We start from the raw sequence: 22,584 nt of genomic DNA, 5'->3' as shown, positions 1-22,584 counted from the left end.
CGTTTCCACCTGTGTGTTACTTTGGCCTGGCTGCGCAGCAGTACGGTGCAGAAGTCCACGAAGGGCACACCTGAAACCACACAGGGCTGGTGGCCGCTGCCACTTCTTTGCACCGGTGTCGGCCGAGCTCTGCTCCCAGGGCAGTGCCTCCCTTCCCCTCTCTTCGCCCCGCACCTCTACCTTTCTGGGGAGCGCAGGCTCGAAGCTTCTTGCCTGCCCGGCGCAGCCCTCCCTGCTCTGGGGGCGTCCAGTGGGCCGTTGTTCTCCCCTGCTGCCCTGCAGCCACACCGAGGACGTTGGGAAGCCTCTCGCCCGAGCTGATTACAAATTGCTCGACTAATTGCTCTGCTAACTTCGAATTCTCCACACTCCACGTGCAGCCAGCGTTACCACACTCCTCGCCGTACCGCTCCAACACCGCCAATCACGTGCGTCCTGCATCAAGACGCCACATGATCCTAAAGCAGCTAACGTTAAAGTACCTAAGCCTTAGCAGCTAAGCTGCTTTAACATTCGCTGCTTTAGGAAGTTCCGGGGGAGGGATCAAGCGAAGCAAACGTGAGTAAGGGAGCTCCGCGGTGCCCTTCCGCACAATTTTCGCGCGACACACCTACACACTGCCGGCGACACACAGTTTGGAGAACTCTGGTCTACGTAAATATTTACCTAGACTAAGATGGCCAAAAATAAGGAATGCATATGGCGGCAGCTGTTTGCATACGCGGTTGTTGTTGTTGTTTTTAAACCCAGCCATGATAGGCTACGTAAATCTTTACGTAGCCTATCATATTGTTGCTGTTCTTTTTTTAACAAGACTACAAATGGTGGCGGTGGCTGCCGGTTGGAAGATCCGCCCCAGGTAAGTCTGGTCCTGGGGAGGATCCGTGGGGGGGGTGGGGGGGCCATTCCGCCACAGATTTCGGGGGGCCGAATGCACTGGCATTCGGCCTCACCAAGATCCATAGCAGAATTCTCTGCCATCCCTAAAGGAAACACACCCAGATGGGAGCGAGGTCAGGACTTTCAGCTGTAATTCAAGGGGTTTGACAAAAGTGGGGCACTAACCATTCAGGAAGTACAGCCAGTGGCATACAGAGGCCAACTGCCAAAACAGTTATCCTTGTTCCAATATTTCTGGCCCTGACTGTACACCTTGCTATCTTCCACCTGTTCTGCTGTTGAGGACTTGCTTGGATCATTCTTTCTCTGGTTCCCCCCCTTGATCTTGCCGCCATGGGTGACCCTGCTGGGAGTACATAACTCCTGATGGCTTCACTCACGGAGTTCACTGGAACACACAAGCCCACTCACCACAGCAGGGTGACGATCCAGCAGAGTAGATTAGGATGTATACCAGTGAATGGGAACGTGTGGCCCTCCAGATAGCACTGGACTGCACATTCAGCAGCCCTAACTGGCCTAGCCCATGGGGAAAAACGATGGGAGTTGCAGTCCGAGAACATCAGGAGGGCCACATCTTCCCCATTCCTTATGTGCATGAAGGTGCTCACTACTTGGGGGAGTTTCCCAGCCATTCTCCCTTTGCAACCCTCCCACTTGCACTCCTTGTGCTGATTTAGTCAGGATTTTGTTGTTTATTCGGTCAGTCACTTCCGACTCTTCATGACTTCATGGACCAGCCCATGCCAGAGCTTCCTGTCGGCCGTCGCCACCCCCAGCTCCCCCAAGGTCAAGTCCCTCACCTCCAGAATATCTTCCATCCATCTTGACCTTGGTCGGCCCCTCTTCCTCTTGCCTTCTACTTTCCCCAGCATCAGCATCTCCGTATAGGAGATCGTGCAGCACTCTCACCCCTTAGGGTACACTACCAAACAGAGATGCGCCAAAGGAAAGCCATCTCAGCTGGCCCACACAGAAGCAATTCAAGAGACTCTGGGAACATTATCGCATCCAGAGTGAGCCACAGTGCTCATCATTCTGCGGTCGCGATGGAAGCACAGAGGTACGTGCATTGGTGCATGCCCAGCAGCAAGTGCAGCAGCGTCCTCATGCTTGAGGATTTCACCCCCCTGCCGGTACTCAGTAGCGCATGGGCAAACATTGAGTATCAGTTAGTGAGAGACGCCAGCAAGGTGCAGCCCAGTGCTGTTCTCTGTTCGACCCAGGAGAGCCATAGTGGCCTCCTCGGTGTCCAGGATGCACAGCTGGCTGTAGCTTGGAGGCACATCTGACCCCAAAGTGCTCATCAGAGGCTAAACCGAGCCTTGCACCCTGAACACAAGTGCGCTGGGGACTTGCGGCTGTGCAGTCTTGAGTGGTGCAGACCAGGAAGCCCAGCCTAGAGGCCCGTTGTCCTTGCGAACGCCCTTCTGGAATTGTTTGCCCAGAAAGGAGCCATCAGTGTCAGTGTTGCGGGTGAAATCCGGACCGGAGAGTGGGGGGGTAGTGAAAACTTTCTGCTGTGGCAGATAGGAGTTGATGATTCAGCATTGAAAAGCCAGGCGGTGCAGTGCTCACAAACCTTAATGCTGTTGCCGATGGTGAAAATGTCAGTGTTGGTCGCAGGATGCAGGCTGAAAGGCACAGCCTGCCTCCCGTGCCTGGGCTGGTTTCAGATATTGACGGATGCAAGGCGGACAGAGCTTGGCTGTTGTCAAAAGGCCGAGGGGTTGCCTGCATATGCAGGCTGAATGAGGTGGGCGAGGAAGCATCCAGGTCGGGCCACAAAGCGCCTTCTCTAGGGGCTGGAGGAGTAGAATTGGTGCAGCGGCATGAGTTGTGCTGGGACTCATGGTTCACCTACTGGTTGCTGTTACCAGCAAGCATTTCATATCTAGGGATGGTAGTAATGCGTGGAATCTATAAATGTTTTGTTAAATGCAACAGCTGAAGACTTCCTTTTTGAGCTATAAATAAACTTCAACTAGCTAACTTTTAACTGCAGGTATCTCTCAATCCCTTCGTCATGATTTGTTTGCCGGCTGTATGTTACTGGCATATCATGGGACTTTGGCTTGCACCTCTGATTATACAGGTGTACAGAGACTTTTGTGTGTGTTCATATTTGCTTTCACTCAATTTTGCAATAGATGGTTGAATTAAACTTGACTGTTTTGATATTAAATATAAACCTTTACAGTAGAGTATTAGAGAAAATCCCCTTCATGGATCACTGCCTTGTTGTGGCGAAGGGGCTTGCGTAACTCAGTGAAGCCATAAGCTATGCCGTGCAGGGCCACCCAAGACGGACAGGTCATGGCAGAGAGTTCTGACAAAATGTGGTCCACTGGAGAAGGAAATGGCAACCCACTCCAGTATTCTTGCCAAGAAAACCCCATGGAACGTATCACAAGGCTAAAAGAGATGATGCCAGAAGATGAGCCCCTCAGGTCGGAAGGTGTCCAATATGCTACTGGGGAAGAGCAGAGGGTATTTCCAAGTAGCGCCAGAAAGAGTGAAGCGGCTGGGCCAAACCCGAAAGGACACTCAGCTGTGGATGTGTCTGGTGGTGAAAAGAAAATCTGATGCTGTAAAGATGAATATGAACTTGAGCACGCTCCGGGAGAGAGCGCAGGACAGGAAGGCCTGGCGTGCTATGGTCCATGGGGTCACGAAGAGTCGGACACGACTGAACGACTGAACAACAACAATTAGAGAAAATAGCCTAATTCCTTTCTTCTTTTTTTTAAGATTTATACAGGAACTCCTGACTTTGAATTAGAGTGAAAATCATGGTTAACTGTGGAATCCACATGTCAAGAGCTTTCCAATGAAGTGTGTTTCAGGAGAATCTCTCAACAGGAAGGCAGTCGAAAAGGGGTGGACAACCTACTCCCAACTTGTCAATGGAGAGATACATGCACACGCACACACAATTTTCTAGTTATCAGAGCAGCTCCCTTCTGAGCTGGTGTCAGTACATGGTGTCCATGGCAGTTGCCCAGTCCCTGTGCCCTGTCATGGTCTACTGCTGATGCCCACCCTGAGGCTGACCCTACTCAATTTCCCCCCTGTCCAGTGGCCCCCTCCACAATTTCTGAGTGGATGGAGTAACCATGATGAAAGGTGATGAAAGGTAATGAAATGGGCAAAGGCGAAAGCACAGAAAAGCAGACAGAGGTCAAAACAGTTGGGCAGTCAGATATATTACACAGCCCATAAGCAGAGTGAAGAAAAAAGCAAAGGTTCAGTACCACCGAGCATCCATCATAGTGCAAGGTCCACAAGGCAAGACAGAGGCCACAGAACCTGAAGGAACACCACTGTTTCTAGCACTGGCTAGGCAGACACTGAAGTCTTTTAACCCCAAAGCCTGCTGAGCCCCACCCAGAGCACAGCTACAGTACATTAGAGCTCTCTGGTCGGAGCCCTACTCATTAGGAGGCACTTTCTCCCAAGGAAAGTTGGGAGAAAGTTCTTCCTTGCAGTTGGGCACTTCTTACAGAAGCCCTGCTGATTGCCCTCTTTAGGTGATGATACTCCCTGTGACTGGTGGGGGGGGGGTTGTTGCTCAGCCTCTGTTTCTAAGCAGAGCTCCCCTTTTGCTGTGGGGATGGACCCATGGTCCTCTCCCCAAAGGGCCCAGGCTCCCCCAAGTCTCCTGACATACATGTTCCAAAGGCATCACCCTGTCTCTGGGAGGTCTACGTCCAAGGAGGAGGAGAAGTCCAGCAGGGTCATGCCATCCCCCCACTTGGCCACCTCTAATCAAGCCACCTTTACACTCCCCACCATGTCCCCATGGTACCATTACTCTGGGTCACTGGGGGAGATTAAAAGAGTGTTTAGACCCAGCCAGGTAACACTGCTTGGAGTGCTGTCACAGCAGCAATACTCATGGTTCACCTACTGGTTGCTGTTACCAATAAGTGTTTGATGTCTAAGCATGTTAGTAATTCGTGGAATATATTATCAGAATATACTACCTTGCGTTTTTGTTTACGAAAGTTTCACGACTCTGTGCGGATGACAAAAAAAAAAGCCACTTGACTGCTGGCTCCGCAGGACCTCGTGGTGCCATTCCGCATAGGATTCCATGGCACGGACTGAAGGGAATTCGATCGTATTTCAGTCCGTGGCGGAATTCTCTGTCATCCCTATTCGGCGGGGGCGGCGGCCTGTCTCCAGACCGGCTGCTGCCACCGCCATTGCAAAAAAAAAAAAAGTAAAGTAAAAAAACACACACACACACCCGTGATAGGCTACGTAACGATTTACGTAGCCTATCACGGCTAGATTTCCAAAGTCAGCCGTGATAGGCTGATGATTTACATAGCCTATCACGGCTGACTTTGGAAATCTAGCCATGATAGGCTACGTAAATTGTTACATAGCCTATCACGGGTGTGTGTGTGTGTGCGTGTTTTACTTTTTTTTTCGTGGCCGGGTAGATGGGGCGCTTCTACCCAGCCTGAATTTTGCTGGCGAGGGATGGGGCGCCACCCCCCCTCGCCTGAACTTCGGGGGGAGAACAGAAGTGCCTCCCCCACACCACGAAGCAAGCTTCGGGAACAGGTAAGGGACTTTCATCCATCCCTAAGTACATACGTAAGTAAAAAAAAAAAAATGAATTGTGCTCACTGCCTTGTTTGTGGGTGTTCTTTTTCAATTGAAATCCTCCGACTCCGTTTACTTTCAGCCAAAACACTTCCTCCTCCTCAGGGCTTCCCAAAATAAGGCTGCCCTAGGTGTGTCTGAGCAATGCACTCTTTGTTGAAAGCAACACTGTTTGAAAGAAAGAAAAAAACTTTTGAAAAGGCCATGCTGGTCTGGAGCCCTGCACGAGTATTATTCCCCCTGCTAGGCTTTCTACTTCCACATCCAGCCTTGTTGGTGACGTTGTGAGGCTAAAATGGAGGGAGAACCAATCTTGTACATGTCTACTCAGAAGTAAGTCTTATTGAGTTCAATGCGACTTACTCCTACACATGTCAGCACCCCACTTGCCACCATCTCAGCTTTGTATTTCCACATCCAGCTCAGGATCAAACCTCCTGTTAGTTATCTCAGAAGACCCTTGGGTGAATGGGGCGGGGGCTTCCAGGGAACAGCTGGATTGAGGGAGAAGCTACACACACACACACCCCTAATGGAAGAATATCATTCTTCATATTCCCTGGTTCTTCAAATATTCTTCAAATTCCTCATTTTGTCCATTCCCTGAGCATGTGCAGAGTGTGCTTTTTCTTCAAACAAAGAGAAGGTTGCTGATCTTTCCCTTCATGCTGCATTCATACAAGTGTGACTGCTTCAGAAAGAACTTTCCATTATACTGTCTCTTTTTCTTCTTGAGTTTCATAACAGAAGTATGGTGTAGTGGTTAGAGTCCAGCCCAAGATCACCCAGTGAGTGAGATAACTAACAGGAGGTTTCATCATGAGCTGGATGTGGAAATACAAAGCTGAGCTGGGGGCAAGTGGGGTGCTGACATGTGTAGGAGTAAGTCTCATTGAACTCAATAAGCCTTACTTCTGAATAGACATGCACAAGGTTGGTTCTCCTCTCTATTTTAGCCTCACAACATCAACAACAACGCTGGATGTGGAAATATAAAGCTTAGCAGGGGGAATATTACCTCCTGCAGGGTCTAGACCGGCATGGTCATTTTAAGAGGTTATTTCCTTGTTTCAAACAGCGTTGCTTTAAACAAAGAGTGCATCGCTCAGGCACACCTAGGACAGCCTTCTTTTGGGAAGCTCCTAGGAGGAGGAAGTGTTTTGGCTGCAAGAATTACTGCAGGTCTCAGGGCAGGGGAAAAAGTATGTAAATATCTACAAAAAATACCCTTTCTTACGGAATTTATGCAGACTCACGGAGATGGCTGGGCACCGGAATTACGGTTGTCGGTATAGATTTATCTTGGTAATTTTCGGAGTGGAAAAAAAGAGGAGAATTCCAGGGGCTTGTGAACGATGGTACGGAGCACTGGTCGCAAACTGCGGAAATCAAGCGGCATGGAAGGTACGCAGTTCGTACATCCCTAAACCTGTGCTCTCTCAAGAGCATGTTTCTGTATTTGTGCCTCTCGCACCCCTTGCCTCTCTGGTTTCCCTTTCTCTCTCCCTCCCTCTGACATTCCATTCTCTACCTTTGTGGCCCCTTTCTCTCCTATTTTGCCCTTTCTCTCTCTGGACCCCTGCAACACACTTCTCTCTCTCCCATCAGCCTCTGATGCAGGTTGTTCTGCATTCTGAGCTCTTCCCCCAGGCGCTGCCTGACCACTACAACTCCTGTTCCCAGGGAGGGAATCAGGGATTATGAAAAGCCTGCTCATTTTGCAGATTGTTAGGAACCTCCTATTCCATCATCCTCCCATTGACAGAGTCTGATCTTTCTTAGTTTCCAAACTTTTGCAAATTTGCATGGGCAAAATGCCCCCCCCATGCACAAATTCCCCCCAAATATGCATTTTAACTCCCTAGCCCATGGGGAAAATGTGCATTTTCAGGCAGGTTTTTTAAAAAAATTCTGACATTTTTTTACAACAAAATATGTGCAAAACAGTCAAAGGTTAGAAACATGGTTCCCCAAATCTGCGGAATCCACCCTCCAGGGGAAAAGCCCATCCGCTGGTAGGGTTAGTAAAAATCTGAAACCACTTAGTTCTATTGCAGATTGCTCCAACATCCCTACTCACAAGTCTCTCTACCAGCCTGTCAAAAAATGTTTTTAAAAAACAGCTGGGAAGGGGCAAGGATGGGAGGTCATGATCATGAATCCAGGTTTGGTCAGTGGCCAGGGGTGAGGCTAGAGGACCAACTGCACCCATTCCAGAGATGTCAGATCTGATCAAGATGACACATACCTAAGTTACACCCTGTTTTGTCTGCGGTAACATCCAGTATGTGGGGGTGCCTTTGGTAGGGACGGGTGAATGAGTGAGACTCGAGACGGCTCAGATCTTCCAAATATTGTATCATTGCTCGTCACATTTCCTGTTCATGATATCTGCTCACTCTGCAGGAACAGGAAAATCACGCAAATCAAGCAGCAACTGAATGTGAAATGTGTACACATTTCCCAAACTTTGTACCCATTTCCTGATTTGTGAAACTTTCCTCCATAGACAAAAGTGGGGCTGATTCAGTCTCCATGGAAATTTGCACAAATTGAACTGGGGAAGTTGCTCTAATTCAACTGAAGCACACATCTGGCCATTTGCAAACTTTTTTGCCAGACGTGGTTTCTGTCTGAAACCCAGGATGGGTTCACAGCTCCACTGAAATCAGAGCTGCCAGCCTCCACTGGCAGCTGCCCCAAATCTCAGGCTGAGAATGTCAGGATCTAAAGTTTAAATGGCCTGGGACCAAAAACTGAGCACTAGGCTATCACATGTCAAATCTCTCTCTGTTCAGGAGACTGTCCCCTTTGAAAAAAACAATTCCCTCTGATCAAAAACATCATTTCTGTGCAGTAAATGTGTGATGATCATAGATGACAATGAGAAGCAAGGAAATGGAAGTACCAAATTAAAATCCTGCATTCTTTGAGAATAATTCTTTATGACAACAAGTGCATGAAACCGTCATAGCAAGCAGAGCAATCAGAATACACCAGTGCCAGTAACAAACAAACATCCATCTAACGTCTTGCATTCAGGGCTTTCCATGTGCACGCAAGCTGCAAAATGTACGAACATCACTTACCTTTTTGCAGATGTGATTCACGGTTGGGGGGAGGCGCTCCGTCCCTCCCCCCGGAATCCCTCCCAGAGTTCCGGCCACGGACGGGATGCTGTGGACGCAAATGGCGGCCACTGTAACGGCATACATTTGCTTCCTGTGAACCTGCCGTAATAGGCTACGTAAGTATTTACATAGCCTATCACGGCAAGCAAAAAAACAACAGCATACGCAAATGGCGGAGGCTACAGCGACTGCCGTTTGCGTTCGCTATTTTTAGCCATTTTAGCCTACGTAATGTTTATGTAGGCTATTATGGCGGGGGAAAAAAGGAACACAAATAGCGCTCACTATGCTATTTGCATTCCCCTTTTTTCAACGCAATAGCCTACGTAAATATTTATGTAAGCTAAAACGGCTAAAAATAGGGAACGCAAATGGCAGCCACTGTAGCCGCTGCCATGTGCGTATGCTGTTTTTTTTGGGGGGGGGCTTGCCGTGATAGGCTACATAAATACTTACATAGTCTATCATGGCAGCCTCGCAAATGGCGTCCGCGGCAGCTGGTCGAAAGTCCAGCCGCTGCTGCCGCCGCCAGAGCCGCCACTGCAGAAGACCAGCATGCTGAAGGTGATCAGTTTGGCTTCATTGAAGGCCCCAGGCAGCTTCCTGGCGAGGAAAGCCACTGTGGAGCAGATGGCAGCCAAGAAGCCCATGTAGCCAAGGGCAGTATAAAAGACAACAGATCCTTCATTGCATTGCAAGATGTTCTGTCCAGGCTGGGAATGCATGTCAGAGTCAGGGCAGAGCTCCCCAGCCAGATGATGCAGATGACAACTTGGACACTAGAGCAAGAACTGACATTGGAGTTTGCAAGACTCTTCCCCAGCCATCTCTTCACTCTGTTCCCTGGTTTTGTGGCCAGAAAAGCCAACACCACCGTGACGGTTTTGGCCAACACCAAAGAAACGGCAACTGAGAATATGATGCTGAAGGCCGTTTGTCGGAGAAGGCAAGTCACTTTCCTTGGCCGCCCCATGAACAGGAAGGAGGACAAGAAGGAAAGGATGATGAAGATGAGGAGAATGTAGGACAGGTCTCAGTTGTTGGCCTTGATTATTGGAGTTTCTTGGTATTTCATGAAGATTCCTAATATGAAGCCCGTGGATAAGGACAAGAATAGAGCAAACGAAATCAGGACAATCCCCAAAGGTTCTTCATAGGTGAGGAAGGATATCTCCTTGGGGACACATTGATCTCTGTCTGTGTTTGGATGCTGATCTTCCGGACACTTGTTGCAATGGTCGGCATCTGAGAAGACGGAGAGTGAGTTCAGCAGGATTTACATCCACTGTACCTCCAGAAAAAAATGTGCAGTTGGGCAAGGAGAGAGAGAAACTTTCCCTCACAGAGGACCTGTTTTGTGACCAGACCAGTCTATGGCCTCATCACCAAGTGAGGACCTTAGTAGTCGCAGGGCCAGGAAAGGTACTGTAATATCTCTGTGGGGCATTACAGAGTGTCAGTCAGAGAGGAACAGAGAAGAGTGAGCTAGATGGATTGATGGGCTAACTTGGAATAAACACAGCTCCCTTCCTGGTTTAAATATGGAAAAGTGAAGGTATTTATCCCAACGTTGTTCAGGGTAAGGGAGTGTCTGTGAGGTTATCCTGTTCTTATCTTCATAATAATCCTGTAAGGCATGTAAAGCTACCTGGTAGCTGAGTGGCTTGTGATTTCTGTATTTACTCAACTTATGCCCCAACTTTCTAGGACAAGACGGTGCTCAAGGGTGTCCTGATTATGTTTGAAATTCAGAGTAGTAAACTTGCATAAAACTTTCTTATTTTTTAATCAGGTTTTACTAAAGAGGTTTTTAAAAATGGAAGACTGAATCAGCGTTCAGCAGGGGAGTTCTCTGATCACCAGAAAGTGGGGGTTGCACCATTTTCACATCCTTTTTTCTGCCAGGGTCCCCCTGCTTTCCTGCCTCAGGATCACAGCACAGTGCAGACAATTCTCTGTGTATAATGGAGAAAGGCCCACCATGTCTGTACATGCTGCCCTGTCCCAATTATAGAAAAAGCAGAGTGGTTTTTTTTGCGGGGTGGGCATGATTTATACCAGGAACAATGTGCACTAAGCATCCCCCCTGCTTTGCACCCCAGAGATTCACTCCCATCATCTTTTCTTTCCACTCATTTTATGGGATTAAAGGTGGAGATTAAAGGTGGAGATTAAAGGTGGAGCTTTTGAGACTGCACATCGGAACAATGATCACAACAATGTACGGACAGAAGAATAAAACCTTGTAGAAGAAGAGCAACTAATAACAAATGAAATTAGCCTTCAGTCGAGTGGAACAAGTCTTCATTAAAATCACACTATGTACTAGAAGGGCATCATGAGGTATTTCAGACTGAGCAGTAGTGAATGGCCCATGACCATAAGGGATTCCCATGATGTTTTACACTAGGAGCAACAGTGATTTAAGTAGCCTTCTTCTCTTACCTTCTCGTGTAATGTTTTGCTAAAGGGGTTTAAGAGAAAAGAAGAGAGAAGTAAAATAGGGCTGTGGAGACTATTTGGCATATTCAAGGAGTTGCCCTAGGAAGGGATTTCAGAGAACTCCGCCACGGATCTCGCGGAGGCCGAATGCCAGCGGATTCGGCCCCCCGAAATTGGTGGTGGAACGGTCTGCCCCCCCACCTCCCCCGGGATGAGACTTACCTGCAGCGGATCTTCCTGGCGGGGCTGGCTGCGGCAGCGGTTTGGTGGTGGCAGCGGCGGCGGCGGCCGGTCTTCCGACCCACTGTCGCTGCTGCCATTTCCAGTTAAAAAAAAAAGTGATAGGCTACGTAAATGTTTACGTAGCCTATCACGGCTGACTTAAAATAACAACAACAACAACGCGCGTACGCAAATGGCAGCAGCCACGGCCCGCTATTTGCATTCCCCTTATTTTCTCTGTCTTAATCTACGTAAATCTTGACGTAGACTAAGACATGCCAAAATAAGGAATGCAAATGGCGGTGGCCGTGGCCGCCGCCATTTGCATATGCGCGTTGTTGTTGTTGTTTTTTAAATCAACCGTGATAGGCTACATAAACATTTATGTAGCCTATTATGGCTGACTGCAGGGACGCAAACGGTGGCGGCTACAGCCGCCGCCATTTGCGTCCCTGCTAGCCAGCAGCCGGATGTCCGGCTGCTGGCGGAGCCGGCCCGGGTCTCCGCAGAATACTGCGGAGCACAGCCGTCCGTCTAGGATTCTGGGGGGGGGGGGGAGGAACGGAGCGCCTCCCCCCCCATCAACATAATCTGTGAATGGTAAGTGCCTTTCGTACATCGCTAGCCCTAGGGAACTCCCATTCTTCTGATCTTACCTACCTTCCTGAATGGAGACGGTTCCTTCCGCACATGGAGCGCAAGCATAGCAGCATGATGGCTCTCCTTCTTGGATCTCCTTGTAGTATCCGCGGCGACAGCTCTCAGTGCATCTGGAATGAGGCATGGTCTAGCAACAAAGAGAAGGAGCATCCAGGAAAACAGTGTTATGAATATTTGTGCCTATGGAAATGAGTCCTACAGTTTAGGCAGGACCCAACAGCTTGTTACCCTAAATGAAGTAGAAGGGATCCCAGGTCCTTGTTTCAGGGAAGCACTATTTATGCATCACAACATGGCATGGACGTTTTTGGTCTGTTTGTTTCAAAATGTTTATGCCACCTATACTATACATGTACTCAAGCCAATATAAAAACTGGAGGGGAAAAGGTACGACAATGAAATCAACTAAAAGACAATCCCAGAATAACTGAAATTACAAGCAACAGCAATAAACGGACAAGCTTCAAAACGTGCGCATGCAATGACGGTGAACAATGGGGGAGGGAGATGAGCTTTTTGTGGGAGGACAGGCACCACCATTGGAAAGGCCCTCTCCTCTTCCGTGTTTTGATCTTGAGTGGCAGGGCAGAAGGCAAAGGAAGGATCGGAGGAATCATGGCACAGCTGGAGACGGAAAGGCATTTTAAGGAGCGGGGTACCTGATGGATTTATATCCTGCAAATAGGGATGTACGAAAGTCACTTACCTTTCCGCGGATTATGTTCATGGTGGGGGGGAGGCGTTCCCTCCCTCTCTCCAGAATCCTCGATGGGGGGGAGGCGATCTTGTCCTCCCCCCCAGAATCCTCGACGGCCGTCTGTGCTCCACAGTGGCTCTGCGGATCAGCCAGCCAGGCCCAGGCCCGAGCCATCCGCAGCCGGATTTCTGGCTGCGGAGGGCTCTGGGTAAAAAAAAAAAAAAAATGCATACGCAAATGGCGGCAGCTACGGCCGCTGCCATTTGCGTTCCTTATTTTTCACCATCTCAGTCTATGTAAATAAAAAACAAAATGACAAGACTGCAAATGGTGGTGGTGGCAGCAGGTTGGAAGACCAGCCGCTGCAGCCGCCACCGGACCGCCGCTGCCCAGAACGACCAGCCCAGGTAAGTCATGTGGAAGAAGGCATTTTTACTAGGGCTGTTAACCACTTTAGTCTGAAGCCTGAATCTCTATCTTTATCTGCTATATTAATGGGATAGGGGAGATAGTAGGGATGTACGGAAGTCACTTACCTTTTCGCAGCTTGGATTCATGGGGGGGGGGAGGCGCTCTGCGGACGCAAATCGGGGCCGCCGTAGTGGCCTCCATTTGCATCGTACGAAGCTGCTGTGATAGGCTACATAAGTATTTATGTAGCCTATCACGGCAAGCCCAAAAAAAAAAAGTGTATGCAAATGGCGGCGGCTACGGTGGCTGCCATTTGCGTTCCCTATTTTTCGCCATTTTAGCTTACGTAAATATTTACGTAGGCTATGACGGCAAAGAAAAGGGGAATGCAAATGGCGTAGTTGGCGCTATTTGCGTCCCCCCCCCCCCGGAGTTCTACACTACGTAAATATTTACATTGCCTATTATGGTGGGGAAAAAAAGGAATGCAAATAGTGCCCACTATGGTATTTGTGTTCACCTTTTTTCCGCCGTGACAGCCTACATAAATATTTACGTAGGCTAAAACGGCGAAAAAGGGGGAACTGAAATGGTGGCCGCCGTAGCTGCAACCATTTGTGTATGCTGTTTTGTTTTGGGGTTTTTTGATCTGACATGATAGGCTACATAAATACTTACGTAGCCTATCATGGCAGCCTGGCTGGACGCAAGTAGCCGCCACCATTTTTGTCCACAGCAGCCTGTCCATGTCTGGAACTCCCGCTGTGGAGGACCTGGCTGGCTGCTCCGTGGAGCTTCTGCGGAGTGGAACTAGCCGGGCAGGATTCCAGGGGGGAGGACCAGATCACTTCCCCCCCCATCGAGGATTCCGGGGGGAGGTACGGAGCGCCCCCCTCAACTCGAATCACATCCGCGAAAAGGTACGAGACTTTCGTACATCCATATCTTCAGAAGTGGGAGAGATTTTGCCCTTTCAGATTGCAGGGATGCTAAATTGTCCTGGAAGGGTCTTATCAACAAGTGGGGTTATCACCCACCCTTCCTACAACTGCATGAGATGTGTGTGAAAGGGAGGACATTATTTTACTCCAACCATTTGCTTTTAAGGAAGATTCAGGTCTGTTAATGTAGAATACTGCAGAGATCAACCCTGAACCAGAATGCTTTCAAAATATCCCTCTATGGCTCCCCAGAACAGATGGGAAGGATGGGCATCTCCTCACAAAATCTCACCTTGATCCTGGCTCCAATGTGTATTGCCCCAAATGGGCCTTGTGTTACTTCTTACAGTCTGCCACTTGTCTCTGCTAGGGATGTATGAAACACTTAACTGATTCCACGCTGGGGGATCCATGGTGGGGGGGGGAGGTGCTCCGTCTCTCCTCCCGGAATCCTCCTGAGTTCTTGCTGCGGCTGGGCTGCTGCGGCTGCTAATGGCGGCCATCATAGCAGCCGCCATTTGCGTCCTTCCAGGCTGTCGTGAAAGGCTACCTAAGTATTTACATAGCCTATCACGGTGTAGTGGTGGCCATTTGCGTCCCTGCTCTTTGCCGTGATAGGCTATGTAAGTATTTAAATACTTACATAGCCTATCACGGCAGCCTGGAAGGAAGCAAATGGCAGCCACTAAGACGGCCAACTTTTGTGGCCACAGCAGCCGGCTGAGAGACCAGCCGCTGCCAACGCCGAAGCTGCTGCCACCTCTGCCTCCTCCTCTGCGCCAGGTAAGCCTCGTCCTGGGGGGATTCCGCAGGGTGGCAGGGGTTGGGAGGCCCTTCCGTCATGGGTTTCACCATCTCTTTAACTCAATCCAATTCTACCCATAGTGGGGCCATAATTCAGCAGTAGAGCACCTGATTTACAGGAACAAGGTCCCAGGTTCAATCCCTGGCAACTCTTGGTAGGGCTGCAATAACTCCTGCCTGAAACCCTGGAGCGTTACCAGTCAGTGTCAACAATACTGGATTAGACGAGCCCATATTTTTGGAGGCAGCTACCTAAGTTGACCCTTGAATTCAGTATGAATTGGGAGCAATGAATAACTGACTGGATAGACATGTAGCCTAACACATGTCTGTTCAGGGGGCCGGGGAGGTGCCAACATAACTGTGGTCACGGGCAGGGGGAGTTATGGCGTTGGTGGATTAACAGGACAGCTGAGGAGAAGAGGGGCTTGACACCTTACAGCTGTCCCGTCTTCTGGTTCTACCCCAACCTGATGGTTCCTGACGGCCTTACCAGTCTGCCCTCGGGTCTGGTGGTACTGATGCTGAATGCCTGGTGGGCCCCAAATAAAATCTCCCTCATCCATGATTTGATTGTGGATGAGGGGGCTGACCTGGTATGTATTACTGAGACCAGGGTGGGGGAACTGGGAGGGGTCACCCTCTCCCAGCTGTGCCCTCCTGGCTATTCAGTGCAGCACCAACACCGACTCAAGGGTTGGGGAGGGGGGGTTGCCTGGTCTATAGGAATTCAATCTCCCTCTCTAGGCTTCCTGCTCATTCGAGTGCAGATCTTGAGTGTTTGTACCTTGTGTTGGGTACGCGGGACAGATTAGGGATTCCGTTTGTGTACTGCCCACCCCGCCGCCCATCAGACTCCTTGCCTGAGCTGGCGGAGGTGGTGTTGGACTTGATGCTGAGGACCCCTCGGATGATGATCCTGGGGGATCTCAACTTCCATGCCGAGGCCGCTGTATCTGTGGCGGCTCCGGACTTCATGGCCGCCATGACAACCATGGGGTTGTCCCAATTTGTCATTGGCCCAATGCATATAAAAGGACACACACTTAATCTTGTTGTCTTGACTGGGCAGGAGGATGGTGATGTGAAAGTGGAGGAATTAACATCTATCCATTCGTCATGGTCAGATCACTTCCTCTTGAGGTTTAGACTCCTGGCAGCCTTTCCCCTCTGCAAGGGTGGCGGACCTGTTAAAATGGTTCACCCCCAGAGGCTAATGGATTCTGATTGATTCCAGATGGTTCTGGGGGGGGGGGTTCTGCTGGTATGGCTGGTGCTCCTGTCAAAGCCCAGGTCACTCTGTGGAATGCAGAGAAGACTTAGGCGGTTGACACGATCATGCCCAAGCACCCTCTCCCTATGAGCAGAGCCTGGCCAGCTCCTTGGTATTAGGGATGGTGGAGAATTCTGACACGGATCACAATGAGGCCGGATGTCAGTGCATGGGCCCCCCTGAAATCCATTGCGGAAAGAAGCCCCGCCTCCCCACCACCCCATGAAATGTACGCGAAACGGAGAACCTACGGGGTGCCATTCGTGGCGGGCAGGTCTGCAGCTGCCATTAGCTTCATGATTTTTCCTGTGATAGGTAGGGATGTACGAAAGTCACTTACCTGTTCGCTGATTATGTTGATGGTGGGGGGGGGCGTACCATCCCTCCCACCAGAATCCTTGCTGGGGGGGAGGCGCTCCATTCCTCCCCCCCCACTGGAATTCTCCGAGGCCGGATGTGCTCCGCAGCTCCCGTAAATATTTACTCCGAGGCCGGCTGTGCTCCCGGCTACATAAATATTTATGTGGGCTAAAATGGGGAATCAAAAAGGGACACGAATAGTGCCCGCTACGCTATTTGCATTCCCCTTGATTTTCACCAACATAGTGTACGTAAATATTTACGTATATTAAGAGGGCAAAAATAAGGAACGCAAATGGCGGCTGTAGATTTACATAGCCTATCACGTCGTTGTTTTTTTTTTTAACCTAGTCATGATAGGCTACGTAAATCTTTGTGTAGCCTATCACATCTTTCTTTCTTTCTTTCTTTCTTTCTTTCTTTCTTTCTTTCTTTTCTTTTACAAGAGTGGAAATGGCAGCGGCGGCAGCCAGTCAGAAGAACAGCCGCTGCAGCCGCCGTCGCAGCCGCCTCTGCCCGGAAGATACGTCCCAGGTGAGTCTCATCCCAGGTGGGATCCCTGGGGGGTGGGGGGGCTGCCCATTCCAGCACTGAGTTCGGGGGGCCGAATGCACTGGCATTCGGCCTCACCGTGATCCCTGGCGGAATTCTCTGCCATCCCTAGTGATAGGCTATGTAAATACTTACGTAACCTATCTCGGTTAACGCAGGGACCCCATTTGCATCCCTGCAGAGCCCATGATAGTCTACACAAATATTTACATATCCTATCATGGCAAAAAAAAGGGACACAAATGGTGGTGACTACAGCAGCCGCCATTTGCATCGCTGCGCAAGCCAGCAGCGGCCGGATGTCGCTGTGGGCGGCCCTGGCTGGTGGCTCTGTGGAGTCGTTGAGCAGTGGAGCCAGCCAGCAAGGATTTCAGGGGGAGGGATGAAGTGTCTCCCCCCCCCCACGGATATCATGAAACGAAACAGATAAGTTGTTTCATACATCCCGACTTCGTATACAACTGAGCTGAGGGCAATGAAGCAAGTGGGGAGATGGCTAGAATGCAGGTGGAGGAAAACTCCTGCTGAGTCTGACTGAACACAGGTAAGAGCTCACTATCGAGCCTACTCTGTGGCGGTGCGGGTGGCAAAGAGACAATGCTTTTCCACCAGTATTGCATCTTCTCAGTGTCATCCAGAGGAGCTTTTCTGAGTAAGTATTTACGTAGCCTATCACGGCAGGGGGAAAACCACAGCATACGCAAATGTCGGTAGCCACCACCATTTGCATGCGCTGGGTTCCTCCCCGCCCACAGTGATAGGCTACGTAAATACTTACATAGCTTATCACGGCCTCTGCAGGGATGCAAATGGCGTCCCTGCATTAGTCGTGATAGGCTACGTAAGTATTTATGTAGCCTATCAGGGCTTGAAGAGGAGGAAGCGAATGGCGGCTGCAGGATGGCTGCCATTCGCAAAGCAGCATGGACGGGAGCAGGTAAGTGCTCCATTTCGCACACCTCTCATGGGGTTGGGGTGGCAGGGACTTTGTCCCGTGCACCTTTCATGGGTTGGAGGGTGGGGGCTTTATTCCGTGACTGGCATTCGGCCTCACTGAGATCCATCTCAGAATTTTCTGACATCCCTAATGCAGACAAGGTTCTTGGCCAAGCCCGATCGACCACTTGTGTGCTTGACCCTTGCCCTTCATGGCTTATTAAATCAAACAAGGAGGGGATGTCCGGCTGGGTCCAGGAGATTGTTAATTCCTCCTTGAGAGAAGGAGTGGTGCCAACCGCTTTAAAAGAGGCGGTAATCAGATCACTCCTAAAAAATCCGAACCTGGAGGATGTTAACAATTATAGGCCAGTGGCCAACATCCCCTTCCTGGGCAAGGTGCTTGAGCGGGTGGTTGCAGGACAGCTCCAGGCACTGTTGAATGAAATGGATTATCTAGATCCATTTCAGTTGGGCTTCAGGCCTAGTTTTGGAATGGAAACTGCCTTCGTCACCCTGTGGAATGGCCTCTGTCTTGAGAGGGACAGGGACAGTGGGACACCATCTTAGCAGCTTTCGATGCCATTGACTATGATATCTTTCTGGATAGAGTGTCTGGGCTTGGAGTTGGAGGCACTGCACTGCAGTGGTTCTGCTGCTGCTTGGATGGCTGACCCCAGATGGTAGGGCTGGAGGATTACTGCTCTGTGCCATGGCAATTGTGCCATGGGTTTCCACAAGGCTCTATTTTATACCCCATGCTGTTTAACATGTGCATCAAACTGCTGGGGGAACTTATCCGGAGGTGTGGGCTGAAGCGCCATCAATAAGCGGATGACACCCAGCTCTACCTCTCTTTCTCATCAATCCCAGGTGAGGCAGTGGCTGTTCTGAATCGGGTCTGGGCACGGTAATGGACCGGATGAGGGCCAATAAGCTGAAACCCAATGCAGACAAGATGGAGGTACTGCTGGTGGGGGGTTCATCTGCCTGGCTAGGTGATATTCAACCTCTTCTGGAGGGCATTGCACTCCCCTCAAAGGATCACGTTCATAATTTTGGGGTGCTCTTTGACCCAGAACTGTCACTTGAGGCACAGGTGAACTCAGTGGCACAGAGCACTTTTTCTCAGCTTCGGCTGGTATCCCAACTATGCCCTTATCTGGACAGAGAGAGCCTAGCTACAGTTATCCATGCTCTGATAACCTCTCGCCTGGATTACTGCAATGCGTTATATGTGGGGCTGCCTTTGAAAGCAGTCCAGAAACTTCAGCTGGTGCAAAATGGGGCAGCAAGATTGTTACTGGCCTTTGAGCTCATATTACGCCAGTACTTTACCAGCTGCACTGGCTGCCAGTCCATTTCCAGCCCCGATTCAAAGTGCTGGTAGTAACATTTAAAGCCCTTAATGGCTTGGGGTCAGGCTATCTGAAGGATCGCCTCCTCCCATGTGTTCCTGCCCAGACTCTGAGATCATCCTCAGTGGCCGTTATCCGTGCCCCGCTGCCAAGGAAGTGAGGCCGGTGGCTGGCGCGAAGGGAGCCCTTTCTGTGATGACTCCCCAGCTGTGGAATGAGCTCCCTACGGGATTTGCCTGGCACCTATGTTGTACTCCTCCTGGCGCCAAGTGAAGACCTTTTAATTCTCCCAGTATTTCAGCGTTTCAGCTTCCTAGTCTTTTAGCTTCAGTGTTTTAAATCTGTATTGTAAAATCTCTGCATTGCTGAAAGGTTTCATTCTGGTTGTAGTGTTCTGTTGTGGTTTCAAGCTTTCATATTTTGCATTGTTTCATGCTGCGCTTTTTAGTTTTAAGTTTTGGGACCCACCCAGAGAGCTTTGGCATTAGGCAGTATAGAAATGGAATAAATAAACAAATCAAAGGCTTCCAGCACTGGCATACGTAGTGAGCTGGTTTGTGAGCAGAAAATATCAACTTCTTAGACCTGAGGGTGAGTTGTCCTGAGTATCACAGTAGAGTTGGGCGACTCTCCCATCCACAGGTCAATTAGATTCCCAGGCTAAATATTTCAAGCACCTGTTGGGTAAGGGAGAAGTCCCCCTACTCTTGTGAGTGTGTCAGCCGTTTGGTGTGAGAGAGGAGGGGAGAGGCATTGCTCATGGGTAGAAGGAGGCATCTAGCAGAGATGCTTGTTAGATCCCGCTTGCTGGCTCCTTGGTCGTGCTCTAAGGAGAAATAGGCAAGCAACCAGCCTAGACAAAATTGTGCTCCTGGGACCCTGACAGACATTCACGGTGCAAACTGCTTTGTCACCTGAAGGGACGTGTGGATCTTCTTTGTACATATTTATTCTACATCCAATTTCTATCCAGGAACTGCCATCTTTTGCACAATTGGCTTGTTTCAGCTTGATAACCAAAAGACTTGATGACTGGTACTGACAGGATCAGGACTCCAGATCAATACAGCATAGAAACACCCATCCATGGACATTAAGATCATCCTCAGCAGCCCTTCTCCGTGAGCCCCTGCCAAAGGAAGTGAGGCGGGTGACTACTAGAAGGAGGACTTTTTCTGCTGTGGCACCCCGGCTGTGGAATGAGCTCCCTAGTGAGGTTCGCCTGGCACCTACATTGTATTCCTTCCATTGCCAGGTGAAGACCTTTTTATTTTCAAGGCGTTTTAGCATTTTAGCTTTCAAGACTTTTAGCTTTGCTGTTTTAAACCTGTATTTTAAATTCCTACACTACTTCTAGGTTTTATTGTGGTTGTATTGTTATATTGTGTTTTGGATGTTCTATATGTTTAAAATTGTTTTATTGCGGGCCATTGGGTCTTAATTTTTGTGAACCACCCAGAGAGCTTCGGCTATTAGGCAGTATAGAAATAAATAAATAAATGTTTAGAAGCTGGGGTTGGGAGTGGGACACACAAGACAGGGTGGATATTCTTAGAGCTTAAGAGATGTCACAACCCAATAATAGGACACAAATCCTTTCCCCTACCTCATTAAAATGGCCGGGCCAGGCAATGGCTTCCTGCTTATGGGTGAGTTTCATGTCTGGAGATGCCTGTCTCTCCACACTCCCAATAGTTACTCTAGCACGAGACTCATTGGGAAACATCACCCAATTCACGATATCAAAGTCAGCTGCCAGTTCCCCAGTCTTATCCAGATACAGTCCGCCCATGGAAGCATTAGAAAACTGGATGTCTCGTAAGGAAGTGTGAAGCTAGAATGACAGAGAAAACAGCCTGGATTTAGAAATCATGAAAATGTAGTCCATATCTTAGGCCTCATCACTTTGAGCGGTGAACTTCCATTTTCAGTGCACATCCCATCTGGGTTCACAATGCCATTGTTTGCCTGTTCACAGTCACAATTAGAGTTGTCATAATAATCTGCAATCAATTCAAAAGTGATCATATTTAAGAGAGGGCTTTTCCCAAGTTGCACAGATTAGAGAAACTTGCAGGACTTTTTTGTTGTTGTTTTACGGGGGGGGGGGAGGTCCAAGTGTGCGTTAGTAGAAAGTGCGCCTTGGCACATGACCAAAATCCTCGTACAATAAGTGCATCCCATCAATGAACAGAGGGCAGAAGTAAAGATGCCTGATCATCTGCAGAGGGTTTAAAACAAATCCTGCCCATTCCTACTCATAATGAAGATACCAGGCATGTTCAGACATCATGCTAAGCCATAATGGTTAAGGAATCTCTGCTCACCTTGGTGCCTTGGTGTGTCATGTGGGGGAGAAAACCACATTCCCCATGCTTAGTAAGCCACCCCGACTAACCACCCCTCTGCAAAAGTGTTAAGGGGCCGAGGTGACTTATCGTTTCATCTGGTGGACTCCCCAGTGTTTCAACAGGCTCCAGAGGACTTCCAGGCCATGACCATAGAGTCTACTGGATAGAGTCTCTTCCACTGTGGGTAATGCTGTAACTGCCATGGGCTTTCTCTATGGCCAAGTGCTATTTTGGATCCTGGAGAGCCCACCAGGAGTGAATGCCAGGAGCTCTTTCATCCCACAGAAGATGGGATGCTTACAAAACACATCAAGAAGATAGCCAGATAAGAATGGAGAGAGGATGGTTACCAAAATGAAAACAACATTGGTGGACAAGGTCATATACCATCTGGGATGCCACAGCTCAAGAGATCAAAGAATGATCACCGAATCTTAATTTCTGAAAGCACCCTTTCAGGTAGCAGGGGAACTGGAGTTCAGTGCCTCCAACATCAGTGTAGAAGGCACAGAAGATTATGAGCATTGATGGTAAAATCTTAGAATCATAGAATAATAGGAATGGAAGGGGGCTATAAGACCATTGCATCCAACCCCCAGCTCAACGCAGGAATCCAAGTCACAGAATCCCTGAGAGGTGGCTGTCCAGCCTCGTCTTGAATGCCTCCAGTGTGGGAGAGCCACCACCTCCCTAAGTCATTGGTTCCATTGTCATATTGCTCTAACTGTTAGGAAGTTTTTCCTGATGTTCAGCTGGAATCTGGCCTCCTGTAACATGAGGCCATGATTCCATGTCCTGCATTCTAGGATGATCGGGAAGAGATCCTGGCCTTCCTCTCTATGACAACCTTTCAAGTACTTGAAGAGCACTGTTGTATCTTCCCTCAGTCTTCTCTTCCCAAGCCTAAAGATGCCCAGTTCTTTCAGCCT

General features: G+C 49.3%; 1 long non-coding RNA gene across 1 annotated transcript; it reads left to right on the top strand.

Moving 5' to 3' along the window:
- The first annotated feature begins 5,328 nt into the window (after positions 1 to 5,328).
- LOC146356434 (uncharacterized) lies at positions 5,329 to 20,733 on the top strand. The gene is made up of 5 exons (XR_014787459.1): positions 5,329 to 5,475; positions 6,768 to 6,921; positions 16,905 to 16,992; positions 18,820 to 18,910; positions 20,278 to 20,733. It is a non-coding gene; the product is annotated as an uncharacterized LOC146356434 (long non-coding RNA).
- Positions 20,734 to 22,584: the final 1,851 nt, after the last annotated feature.

Source organism: Heloderma suspectum, chromosome 2 (assembly GCF_057233095.1).
Source record: "Heloderma suspectum isolate Gila_16-S chromosome 2, 16-S_ref, whole genome shotgun sequence".
Classification (NCBI taxonomy): domain Eukaryota; kingdom Metazoa; phylum Chordata; class Lepidosauria; order Squamata; family Helodermatidae; genus Heloderma; species Heloderma suspectum.
Note: the sequence above shows the minus strand (reverse complement) of the source record. Positions and strands in the feature narration are given on the sequence as shown.